The sequence below is a fragment of the Myiozetetes cayanensis genome, unplaced genomic scaffold, assembly GCF_022539395.1.
Source record: "Myiozetetes cayanensis isolate MyiCay16 unplaced genomic scaffold, myiCay2020 scf5-8, whole genome shotgun sequence".
Classification (NCBI taxonomy): Eukaryota; Metazoa; Chordata; class Aves; order Passeriformes; family Tyrannidae; genus Myiozetetes; species Myiozetetes cayanensis.
In genome coordinates, this window is record NW_026087742.1 from 26,221,121 (window position 1) to 26,233,314 (window position 12,194).

A 12,194-nucleotide genomic window follows, 5' to 3' on the forward strand; every position below is an offset into this window, starting at 1 on the left:
AGTAACAGAGATTTTCTTCCTTGCAAAGGAAAAAAGAAATCATGACAAAAAGTAATAAAAACCATCGTCCCAAGGCACTCAGAGGACTTTAAGACAAAAGTTGAGGGGTTTCTAGAGCAGATTTTTTTTGCTGCAGATTGTTACTCAGTACTGTATTTTATCATTTTGTATTTTATTTTGAAGTGTTTCATTTCTTTAAGGTGGTGACCTTTAGCATGCTGAAAGCATAAGCATCTTACCCCATTTTGTGTAGTCCAGGTATCATTATGTATGTTTCAAACAATGTAAGCCACTCCTAAGGTATTTTGAGAAGTTAGTTTACTAATTAAATTTTTGTACTAACTTTAGCAGTGCTTGCATAGGTGCATTCCAGGGGAGCAGTGGTAGCTTCTCTGAAGTGCAGGAGGCACTGGCAGCAAGGTGGGTGGTGATGTACTGGAGCTCTCCTGCAGTACAAACGCTGGGAAGATGCGTGCCCCAAGCCCACTGAAGTTATTAGCCCATCTTCTTTTAAATATTTATGTATATATGATTCCAGCAATGGTATAAACTGTTTTTTTCTTCTCTCTGTTCTGTGATGTCTCTAGTTAATCCATCCTCTCTGGGAAAATTGCTTTTTATGTCTTTCACTTTCCTCAGGAGGGTCTTCACTTCCCCAACCCCTCAACATCTCTTTGTTCTTTCTCTTCTCTTTACAGTCCCCTATGGTCCTTAAAATCCTACTACACCACACAGGCCCCTGAGCTCCCTGTCAGCTCTTCCTTGCACACAGATGCATACAAGTTTTTGGAACTACTTCCTCTTTATTCTCTGTGGTTTCCCATACATCCCTATTTTCCTTATGTCTCATCCTCCTCCTACATGCTTTATGATCTTTTTGCTAGTGCAAAGTAGTCCCAAGTAACATATTTACTACTCTTTTAATAATTTCTAATGATTAAAGTGTCAGGAGTGTCAGGACTTGCCTAAATAAGCGATAATTCAAAAATGAGACCCTAATTCTCTTTTTAAAAGTACAATCCAATTTATCTTCCTTCCCAGCTTTGCCAAAACTACAAACCAGTCTGTCTTACATTTCATATATATGATCTCATGTCAGAGCAGAAGTCTTCTGGAAAATCTGAGACAAATTGGAAGAGGCATTTTTGGATTTGTATAGAAACTGAAGCATTCTTTCAAAGAGATTTTTTTTTTTTTTACAAAACTTTTTTTGGCATATCATGACTCAAAAGCAACATGGGCTGGAAAATTCCAGGTCTGCCAAATCATAGGTTTTCTCCACACACCCTAGGCTTTCAGGTTCTTCTAGGGGCCCAGAGAGTAAAATCAGAAAAAGGTTAGTTGTTTTTCTCCCTTCCCTGTCTGATGGAGCTGTGCCGTGTACCAAAGGACAGCCTTCCATGTAATTACCCATCAACTCTCTGTTCCAGAAACAGAGCGTTAGGGAAAGAACTGGACAGATTAAGCCAAGTCCTCGTGTGTTCAATGTCAGCCTTTCTTATGGTTACTGAACACTGTTTTTTGAATATGCCATATCTCATTATCAGTAGGTGGAGTTTCAGTTTGAATTCTGAGTTGGTAATTCTGAAATATATATTTTCTCTTCTTTTTTTTTTTTTTTTTTGTTAGTACAAGTTGATTTTTTTTCTCCCAATAAAATAAAGCACCCTTTCAAGATGCCTTTTTTCCTCAATACCAAAGCAGAGAATTAATTTAAATTCTGTGAATTGTTTTTCAGTCTTAAGAATACTATTTGTAAGCAAATTTCAAAAGAAAATATTTTGTGGAAAAATCAAAATACTTATCAAGAAAAATTAAAAATTCCTTTTTCCTATCCTCCAAAAAACTCACAAACAAACAAACAAACAAAACACAAACAAAAAAACCCAACTCCACAGACTTGCTAAATCCAATAAAGACTTATGAATGCTTTTGATTAACACCAAATTATATTTTTCTGTGCAAATATGTTAATTATTTGCACTAATGTATTTTGTAGCTCTATATTACAATATTTTTCTCTGGTGATTTCATCATTGACTGTTGCCTATGACTAGTTTGGTATAAGTTTATTAGCTAGGCTGAAAAAAACCTATGGATGCCATTAAGTACTTTACTCATTGATTTTAATGAGCCAGAAGAAGCCTACCCCAACCAGATATGACATATTTCATTTTTTTGGTAGCTTCCCTTCTTGGATATAGCAAATGTTGAATTCTCAGTGAGTGTGGGGGAATTTACCCAAGCAGTTATAAACATGGAGAAGGTGATTGAGAGCTGTGTATATCCAATTTTCCTCCATGATAATGCCATCCATCCAAAGATTATAGAAGGCTTTCTTTGCTGTAGCTGAGCTTCTCAGGTCACAGGTGCTCTCTCCCTGTGCAAGCAGCAAGCTATGACATGGTTTTTATTCTTGTCATGATCAGTTCCTATCAGAAACAGACAAAATGGTGCACCTGTTAAAAATAAAACATAAAATACTACAAAATGGACACAGTTTCATCTTAGGAGTGAGAAGAGTGGAGAGGAAACTCCCCCTCTTTTCTTGCTCCTTTTTTCCTCCTTCTGTCTTGTACAAAAGTTGTGGTAACTCATGAGCAGGGTGAGTGAGGACTATGTCTACTGCATATGGCTAGAGCTTTGTGAGGAGTTAAGCTACAATCAAGGCTTGCATTAGTTTTTTATTACATAAAAGTTGGCAATAATGGGCAGTGTGGTGCAGTACTGCTAGAACAGTAGGATTATAAGGGCAGAAGATGATCGCAGCAGCCCACACAGATTTCATATCCTACCCCAGTGTATAAATTAGGTCTTTTACTGGCCTTTTCAGTAAGATTAATTTTATTCTAGAAAGATATTTCTTCCACAGAAAAATGATCACTCCAACAAGCTAAATTAAATTAAAATTAAGAAAATACTATTCATGTCTGAAAAATGAAAAATGACCGTGAAAGAGTTTAAATAAGTAGGTTTAATGGGAAATTCAGTGAAGTAACCTAAAAATCTAAAACCTCAGAAAATTCAAGGTCCCAAAAATCTATAGTCCGTTTTCCACTTGTTGCATATCTTCCATTTATAATACTGAAAAACCCCACACAGATTTGTAATCCCTCTGAATATTGACAAGATGAACCATCAATGTGCATTATTTGTGATTTAAGACCTTCTTAAGCTCCCATCCAGGACATATGGACATCGACACAACAAGAAACTCTTCCAACCCTTGTATCTATGGCAAAATCTTGACCTTTATGTTTCAAAAAAGGAACAAAGATTCCCAGTTTCCCATTTAAATTCCCCCTTCCATGTATTGAAAATATTATAACAATTTAGTCTCCTTACAATCCCCAGTGGTGTCCTTTAAATCAGCTTTTCATTGGGAATTGACTACATACTTTCTGTAACATAAACTGAAATCTGGGAGTTGTAAGCTGCCAGCAAAGTATGAAGGTATGCTACATTTGCCTAGATGTATAAGATATGACAAGATTTAATATGTATTAAATTTAACAGGTGCTGTGATCTCCTGCATAGATACACAATATTCAAAGGTGTACTCCAGAGAACTCTACATTCCCTGCTGGTTCTGCATTTCTGTCCTTTCCAGCATATTTTTATCTGTAATCTTACCTCCCATTTCTTACAATTCAGATTCATTTTATTTAGGCAACATTATCCATATTTTTATCAAGTTCCTAAATTACAGACAACATATGCAACCTTAGCTCCAGCTTCCCAGAGGTGTTAGTTGGGGTAATTGCAAACTGTTTAGATAAGCTTTAGACTTTGACAGAAACAGAATGAAACTTGGATGTCATATTTCTCACTCAGTGAGAAAAGCTGTTTCTCTTACACGATTAGTAGTTGAATCTTATGTGGATAAATCACTAGGGACGAGGTGAATGGGGAGAAAATAAAATGTTTTTATTTTTGTGAAAGCTCCTTAGATTGTGGTGAGCCATCCATTGCTACCTTGAGCTGAGAACTTGTCAAATATCAGTGATCACATTTTATGTGTGTTTCACATGATCTTGAACACTGACAATAGATGTAAAGCAGCACAATATAAGAGCTGAAATATTGGGACATAGGGGCCCTCTGGAGCTTGCCAGCAAATCTCAAGAGTCCAAACTGATCTAAAAATTATAGGTCTTGCTGGGAAGATATGCTTCTTCATTGCCTTTCACAGTGCCCACACTTCAATTTCACTGCTACAGCAGGTTGTGTCCCAAGTAGCAACCTTTAGTTTTTTCAGTGTCTAACCCATTCAGACATTAATAAAGACATCATCCCCACTCCCACATACACAATAGTGCTTCATGTTCTCTGAACATACAACACACACCTTCGTTCACTCAGCACTCCCATATCCACCACTCCTTTAGTAGATCAAGGAAGTCACAGTGAGCTTTCAAGCCAGTTTTCAGTGGGGATCTGGCAGCTGGTGAGGGGTAGGTTGTCTGAAAGTTTGTTTTCTCTTTTCTGTCAAAGGAGGATGTTGAAACATCACTTACTGGGAAAGCTATGTGAGAGAAAAATGTCATTGTCTCAGTGGACTAAATAGAACCATATTTTGCTCTCTGTCTGGATCAGTATTTTTTAAAAAAGAGTAAGATTTTCCATTGATGATTCCCTGCACATAGAAGGAAGGAGGATGTTTAACAGAAAAAGAGAGACACTTTTAGCTATAAAGTATCTGCATGTGTCTAAAAGCTGCAAATCAGCCTGTTAAAAACAGAAGAGGTAAACCAAAAAGTAAATCATGTAAAAAACAAGGTACGGATGTTCTTTCCAGGGATCTTAAGGCCCAGAGGAACCACTACAATACCTGTAGGCTTTTCCATAGAACAGGCCAAGGAATTGCATTTGTGGTTCCATCAACAGAATGGTATCTTCTGCTTTATCTCTAAATTAGCTGTTAGAAATACATTCCATGTTTTGTTTGAAAATCTCAGCTGATGAAGTGTTTCTTGGGTAAGCGGCTTCAATGGCTATTTTCATGGACAAGAATGTAATCTTATTTATACTCTGAAATGATCTTCCTTCACTTTCCAGTCACTGGATTTCTTTTTGCTTTTATCTGTCTTTTGTTGAGTATCTTTTCCCCATTAACATGCTTTAAAGGATTGCATCACACTTCACTTTCACTTGAATAAATTAATCAGGATGATGTTTTCTTGCTGCAAAGAAGACATTGTCATTGAATTTCATACGAAATATGATGGGAATTGAGTTTCCTTTCCAAACCTAGCTTTCCACAGTTCTGTGAGGGACAGTACGTCTGTTGAAATCTTTCTATCAAGATGCACTCATTCTGAAATGTGTCTTTGTAAAAGGTATCCTAAACACCAGACAGACCTTGTTTTTCAAACTTCAAACAAACAGGAATTAAGCACTTTTGAAATGTGTTAGGTCATGCTCCGTGATCAGAATGACACCTCAAAAAGAGTTGACCCCATCCCCAGTAGCTGTCCAGCAGAGGACCTTGATACAGATATGACTAGTTTACTTGAGGGAAGAAAAATATTGATCTGGGAATGCACATTATATGTGGAGTGTGGAGGTATGTAAATCCTTTATGTTGGATGCATAAGTTGCACCTTGTGTGGAAATCTGGTGTTTCTCTGAATTTCATTGGTTTATGGATAATGTGAACTGATGAGTCTATTTATTGCTGCAACAGGCTGGTTTCAGTCCTCTTCAATCCTGCTGAAAAAGATGTCACATACAAAAAAAGCCACCCAACCAACCAAACAAACAAAAAACCAAAACAACAACAACGACAACAAAAAACCAACCAACGAACCAAACAAACAAACAAAAAAAGTCTAAGATTCCATAATGATGGGTCCAGCCAAGATAATTGCACAATCAGCAACATATTGCTAACCATCTATGGAATAGACACCTCTGATGGTCAGAGATGCACTAGTCCTATCACATCTCAAATTTATGAAGCTTTCCTCTAGAAAAATGAGTCTTCTATAAACATTTTTGTTATCATTTTTTACTAAGGCATCAACCACCATATATATAGCAGAGGTGTTAAATCTTCCAAGGGATTAGTTTAAGGGTTGAACCACAACAATACCATTTAGATTTTAAAAATCAACATGGTCGTGTACCTTAAGGTGTGCATATTGCATGGGAGGTTACAGTTCTGGCACGAAAGTTTCAGTGTTTGAAAGCCAAATCTGGTCAAATTGAGATTGGATATGAAGCATGTGCATGGCTGTGGAGACAGCTAACTACTGAAACAACTTATTTAGGCACATGGTGGATTTTCCAGTATTGGAAGACTTTAAATCAAGACTTTGAGCATATGGAAAGGGTGAGTACTGGGACTCATGGGGAGAGAAATATTTTAGATAATTTGTCTTTACATTCTGGTAAAACCTACAAGAGAAAAGGGTGACAGGAAATCAAGTTAGCCTCACTTGTTGGGAAAACAGGGTGCACACAGAATGAATAGATACCCTGTGGTTATGAAGTGGAAGAAGGAGAGAGAGTGAGGATAAATAGGATTTTTTGGTGTGTTTTTTTTGTTTGGTTGGTTGGGGTTTTTTTTGTTTGGGTTTTTTTTGTTTGTTTTCAGGTTTAGCCCTCACAACTGGTGTTCACTGTGGTAGGGTATTCATGTTGTGAAGCTACCTGGTCTCTGCTACATATCCCGTCTCTAAATTCTACACGCATTTTTGCAAAGTGCGTTTTTTATGCTGAAACTTATATCTTCCCATCCCAGGACTCGTTAGTTAATTTAAAACCAATTAGAATAACATGGAACGACAGGAAATGGAAGCAAAGTTGAGTGAAAAGTAAACAAACAAATATATCTACAAGACACCCAGATGTGGAGCAAGTTTTGTGGTTTGTATGCTGTTACAACTATCAGGACCCACAGAAGGTAGATATGTAGCAAGTCAAATGTAAATCTAGAAACAAGTTCTCTCTCTCATGAGTTAGGGTACCCAGTTAAGAAACTTTACTGCATTGCCATTAATTATAAAAGACTTGATGGCTGTCTTCTGGACTCTCTTTCAACAGCGATATGCCTAAGAAATGCTTGCTAGCAACTATTTTCAGTGTTCCCATTGTCTATCTGACAGCAGATGTTAAAGTAGGAGTAAAAATTACAGAATCATCATTGGTTGATCTTGAATATTACCTAGCACAGAGACTGCCAACAAGCTAAGATGTTATTGGCAGAGTTACAAAAAACTGTAACCTCTAAAGGATTTAAGATCAAAGTCGTAAACCTAAAGGGTTTAGATTTTTTTTTCAATGACTTTAGTAGCCTGTGGTTGAGTTATAGCATAACCTTTGCAAACCTTTTCAGTTTTGATGTAAAGCATTTTTGTAATGGAAAATCCCTCATGTCTCTCTGTAGGTGATTTCATTGTTTAATTAGAAATGCTTTCCAATCCAGATTTGTAACTCGCATAGTCTTTTCTTGCTAAATTAAAGAGCTCTTTCTTATCAGGTGTCTCTTTCCTACATAGATATGTATAGTTAAGTTTCAAATTCCTTCTCAAGTGTCTATTGGATAAGCTGTGTTTGCCTTTCTTCCTTTCTCACCATACAGCTGATATTCACAACCTCAAATAAGTCATTAAATTATTTTCCGAATCCCTTCCAATTTTGACCATCATGGGTGTGGACACCAGAACTAGAACTATCGTTCCAACCACAATAACATTTCAGCTGTGGGTATCAACTCTTCCAATGCCTGTTTCTGTGCAGAAATTAGAAAGACGAGAGACACACAGCTGTATAGGCAGCTCCAGGAAATAGTGCAGGAGAGCCTAAGCTCCAGTCCTCCAAGGTCCCTCTGGGAAAAGCCATTCTACAGACAGTAGAGAGAACTTAGACTAGCTTCCCTAAGCCAAAGCTGACCTTAGGAAGAAGCCTCAGAGCTAAAAATTGCTTTGCCCATATTGTCTCTACATGACTATCTAGCAGTGTGTAGACAGATTTTCTCAGGCAGTTGTTTCAGAGAGAACCAGATTTACTCTTTGGCCATGAACCAGGTTCCTGGTTCAAGAACTTTCCTGACAGTTTTCCATGTGGGATGTTATTCTGATTCATGTTTGGTCTGCAGCAATAATTCAGTCCTTCCATAAAATAATTTTATGCTTTTCTAGCTTGTTTTCTTGGAAGATCTCAAAATGCTATAAATATTCATTGATTTACATTTGTGACGATCCAAGGAAGAAAGTAAATAAGAAGAAAGTTAATAAGATTATTCTGAGCCTTGTTTTAATGTTATATATGAAGTCAGTTGCAGAGAGTGAAATAGAGCCAGTTTCTCATACAAACTACTGAGTCCATCATACCTTTTTACTTGATATTAAAATTATTGTGCTCTGCACTGAAAATTATCTCCTCCTTTATCTGTGTAAGTAGCCAACCCTGTTGCCATAGTCCACAAATTATTAGCTATATGCTAGAAAGGAACCTGTAAGTCTGTGACATAACCTGTTGGCATATACTTGAAGACAAGGTGTTGAATGTAGCTCCTTTTTTCAGCAGCAGGATGTTTTCTTCTCAACATTCAAAATAAGGAGGAAAAGAAAAACTACCCCAAAAGCGTAATGGAATATTCCTGGTTCCTGCGTTCCTCCTTTTGGACTGTATCCCCTTGGCTTGCAGAGAAAAGCTTCAAAAGGAGAGGGTAGGGAGTTGTTTTTCAGTGTGTTTGTCTAAGCTGTGGTCCTTCGGGCTATGAGAAACCTCTCAAGCAGTTTCAGCAAGAATCTTCTTTCTGCTCCCTTCCACATCCTCCTTTATTCCTAAATCCCCCTCCCCCTCCTCACTTTCTTTCATGTGGATCAAGGCCTGGAAAATGACAAGCCTCTTGATTAATAGATACAGAAAGTCTTCTTATGTAATTTATTTGCTTTCTGCACCTGACTAGAATCACTAGGTTTATCTGGAAAGGAAAATATATTGTCCTTCCTGACTCCGAGTGGCAGCAGAGAGAGCTGAGCATGTGATATCAAGCTGCGCATGGAAAGCAAACAAAACGCCATTTCTGTATTTTGTAAGCATCTCAGGTCATAAAAGTGTCAGCACGCTATATTTCTTGCTGGGATCCTCTCTGTTTTATTATCTGAGCCCTTTCCATTGTGTTGAATGTGCAAGGAGAGTCTCCAAAGCAGGCAACATCTGTTTCCCTGTCATGTTTTTGATTATCAGCTCCATATTCCTTGCAAGTCTCCTGCTCACATATTCCAATCAAACTCAATGGGGGCTTCAACAGTGAGGACGCTTCCTTATCTCCCTTCCCCCAGACTCTCCATCCATCATTCTAACATGCTGGCTCACTAAATGCTGATGCAAGAGGCCTGTTCTTACACTTGGGTAACACACTCATGACCTCTCCAATTTGTTTTGTTTACTTAAGTCTAATTGCTGTGAGGATACCTGCCTCTCAGTCCTTAACAGGGGAGAGGTCAAAGGAAGGAGGCAGGTGGGACATCTGACTGATTTTTACTTTGGTACCTGCGGAGAGCAGTTTTCTAATGAAGCTTTAGATTTGTTTCCCAGTTTTCTTCCCTCAAGAGGAAGTTTCTTCCCCTCTTTCTCAGTTCCCAATTGTTAAATCAATCTCTCTGTCCTTTGCCAAGAGATCTGTTTTACCATTTATGCAGGAACTTCAATCTGCAGATGGGGATTCTGCCAATAAGAATCAATTAAATCAATTGTCTTCTGCCTATTGCACTCACAGGATATCCGGCACACTGAGATTTGGGAATGCAGAAATGTTAAGTTACTATAAGATTTTTCTTCAGGGATGTTTTGCATTTATTTTCACAGAATATGTTTGTGTCCTTGTTCATAACAGCAGTGAGCAGTTGTAGGGTGATGCAGCTAGTGTTGCAGTTGAGATACAGAAGTGGCAGTCTGTACAAGAGAATTGTATTTATTTATTTAAAGGGCAGATTCCTACCACCATAGGTAACTAACCCATTCACCCACAACAAAGCCGTATTCTGAATCCACATGGCAAGATATTCCAGATTCAGCCAAAAATGTTGCTGGTATACATATTCAGGCGCAAAGTCCCTATGTTCTTGCAGTGCAGGTTCTATGCCACTTGCAGTCCAGAGGTTACTGATGGATCTTCTACATTCCAGGCATGGCATGGCTCACTTGCACACTCCACATTAAAGCCCTCTCCAGATTTAGGGTTATAAAGTAATTTTTCTCCACATCAGATTGGTCAGCACAATTGCTACATCTGCCCTGTTGTGCCACACGTCCCCCAGGGGCCCCCACATCTAGGGCTTCCCAGATGCTGAAATAGCCACTAAAATTCTTTGCCTGATGGGTATCTCTTTGACCAGTACTGACACAATTTCTGGTGTGGGGAAGGGAAGGACCCCAGTCGGTCCTGGTTTTTGGAGGACTTTGCATCCCATGGCTATCTGCTGAGCTTCTGACATTCCATGAAGCTTCCTGTTCAACTTTTGGTGCTGCTGTTAGGCAAATGGAGCAGGGGCAGAGGCCCTGAAGTTCATCTTACAAGGATTCAGATGCTATGGCTGTAAAGTTGGGTGGCAATCTGTATGCAATCTAAGCTGTTAGCTGTCCTCAGAGCTTGACAGAGACACCAGGTTGTAGGACACGCTGGAATTCAGATCTCTGCTAGGTCCAATGTGTCAATAACATAATTGTTTTTTCAACTTGAAAAATGTTTCCTTCAAAGTTTCCTTGCTGTCATATTTTCTATATCACCAGCTCTTTCCTTGATCTGTGTGCAGCTCTTGATCACTGTGCTACAGGTCTTATGTTGGCAACCGGGTTTTAGAGGTGCTATGTGGCTTGTGACGGGGTTTGTGGATGGAATGAGGCCATTTGGACCTTTCTGTCCACTTTCTTAAAGTCTTCTCCTAGATCTGAGGGAGACTGGACTTCATATTTATGTTGCTTGTTGACAGCTTGACATGCAGCTTGACTAAGACGTGTGTGAAAGAGATTAAGGGCTCAGCAGGTCTACAACAGCACCAAACTGGCTTCATAATGAAAGGTGACAATGAATAGAGAAGAAAAGCAAAAGAGAGTGGCTACTTGCAGAGTACCTGTCACTAAAGATGACTGCAGGAAACAAAAACTACGGGTGAGAAAAAGCAGGAAGAAGAGATGGATGGACATAGCTCAAGTAGAAGCCAGATATGGAAGACCATAGTCTTTGTTGGTGGGCTCACAGAGCTAACTGTGAGTGCAAAGGTAGATTGTTGTGGGGGATTGCAGTGCTTAGGCAGATTCAAAATACGAGTGTCCCAGAGGAATTGCTGATAAAATAGAAGGTGGGGAGAACAAAGGGAGCTGCAACAAAGTGAGTTACTGGGAGGAGTCAGAAGATGCAGGTTATGAATAACCCGAATGGAAATCATGGGTTGGGACAGAGAAATAAAACAAAAATTATCAGGAAGAGAAGGAGGGAATAGAAAATTGTCGTGGAGATTCACAGAGTGCTATGTATGAAAAAGAAATAGGACAGGTGAGGAGAGAAGGAGAAAATAGAAAATTGCCGTGGAGATTCGCAGAGTGCTATGTATGAAAAAGAAATAGGACAGGTGAGGAGAGAAGAAAAAGAGTGCAAATGAATATGGGAGTGCCCATAAAAGGCAGAAGAGTAGGGGAGTGGAGACTGCAAACAGCAGCAGTTTGCTGTCAGGGATTCAGCTGCTTCCCCACGATCACACAGTGTATATATCATTTGCCTAAATCCAGTGTTGTCTTTGAGCCTTGATGCTGTGCATCTGCTCTCACCTGTCAAGGGATAAGTAAGTACCAGGATCTACGTTATGGAAGCATGAAGAGAAAGTAGAGTTTGTCAGACATAAGCTTTTAAAATAGATTTCAGTAGCTTGTGAGATGAATGAGAAGAGGGAGAACAGTAGGTGGAGCAAGTCTAACGTGAGATCTTTGAACAGAGCCAGCTTCAAATGTGCCTCACATGGCCCTCTGAGTATGCCTCTTCCTGTCCTGCACTAGAGCAAGCCAGCCACACTGCTTCCTATTTTATCCCTTCTCCAGGTTGCCAATGCAAGTATGTCACCTTCACTTTCTACCTGTCCCCTCCAACCTGCCTGAGATCAGTGAGATGAATCAGAGCAGTCCTCAGGCAATTTTAGCTTTAAGGAGGTACTGGTTTGGGAGTCAGACTGGGAAGTGCTGAGACTGCT